Here is a 1484-nt window from a genome sequence, read left to right as displayed (position 1 = left end):
CCCCCAAGACTGGCTGAGCCCCCCAGGTGATGCCCCCCCATCTGAGAACCCCTCCAAGGGGAGCCCCCCGTTCTGTCTGAGCCCCTCCCAGTGATGCTCCCCCCCTCCCCATGCCGGGGGTCCCTCACTGGAGGGTCCCAGGTGCCCTGCGGGGGCTCAGTGGGACCCCCCCCCGGCGCGGAGGGGCAGCCGCGGCCCCCCGGGCCCGGCTCAGCCGCTCCACGGAGGCTTCGAGGTGGGCGAATCTGTCTGAGAGCCCCCCCAGCTGCTCCTTCAGCGCACGGAAATCCCGGTACAGCTCGTCCAGGGCCCCCGACAGCGCCGGGATCCTGCGGGGGGGCGGTGGGCTCAGGGCAGGGACCCCCCCGAGCACTCCCCGAGCCCTCCCAGGGAGCCCCCCGGCCTCACCTGCCGTAGTCGGGCAGCACGGTGTGGTGGTCCGCCAGCAGCAGGTTCCGCAGCTGGGAGGTGATGGCGAATTTCCAGTTGTCCAGGACCAGCGTCAGGTTGGCACAGCCCCTGCTCGGCGGCCTCTGGGCTGGAGGGGCCGCAGTGGGACCATGGGCAGTCCCCCCGGAGCAGGACCCTCACCTGGGACCCCCCTCCAGCTCCCTGCCCGGGGCAGGCCCCGCTCAGGCCCTGCCTGTGCCCGTGCTGCGGTGGGAAGGGGGTCCCAGGTGGGAAGGGGGTGCCAGGGGTGGGAATTACCCTCTCCTCCATCGTCCCACGCTGCCGGGCGCCGCTTCAGCTGGGCTGTGCTCCCCAGGGCCGTGAGGAGCAGGAGGGGCAGCAGCAGCCGGGCCATGGCGGGGCCCTGTCCCCACAGTGTCCCTAAGGGTGTCCCCAGGGCTGTGGTGTCCCCGAGGGCAGAGCTGGGCATGTGCCACCCGCTGCTCCTGCCCCGCTCCTGCTGCCGCTCCGCTCTCCGGGCTGTGCTCCCCGGCTCTGGCTCCGGCGGCTCCCGCTCCCCGTTCCAGGCTGGGCTGGCACGGGGCCCGGCCGCTCCAGGGCTGATTGCAAACAGACCCGGACACGGCCCGGACACACAGTCCCGTCGGGAATGCCGAGCAGTGATGGGGTGCAGGTGGCACAGTGCTGGGGCACAGCATCCCCCCATTCCCAATGGGAACAAGGAACATCCCAGCCCCATCCCACAGGAGAGAGCACAGAGGCACTGGGGTGCCGCATCCCCCCTTTCCCCTTGGGAATGTGGAGCATCCCAGGACAGGTGACAGAGAGCAGGAGGCTCTGGTTTGAGGTGCTTTTATTCCACGTTACTCGCAGCCCCCGGGCCTGGGCCCCCCCCAGCACTGCACCCCCAAACCCCAGCACACCCAGGGAAAAGCAACCGCAGCCCAGAGCCGGGCCTTGGGATGAAGCCTTCGGAGAGCCCCAGCGAGGGGCGGGGGGGCCAGAGGGTCCCTGCCCTGCTGGACACTGGGACACCCTGTCCTGGAGCAGGATGGGGTCTCCAGCCCCCCTCC

Source organism: Empidonax traillii, unplaced genomic scaffold (genome assembly GCF_003031625.1).
Source record: "Empidonax traillii isolate 1590-97213 ecotype Southwest subspecies unplaced genomic scaffold, ASM303162v1 scaffold1015:size517714, whole genome shotgun sequence".
NCBI classification, from domain to species: domain Eukaryota; kingdom Metazoa; phylum Chordata; class Aves; order Passeriformes; family Tyrannidae; genus Empidonax; species Empidonax traillii.
Note: the sequence above shows the minus strand (reverse complement) of the source record.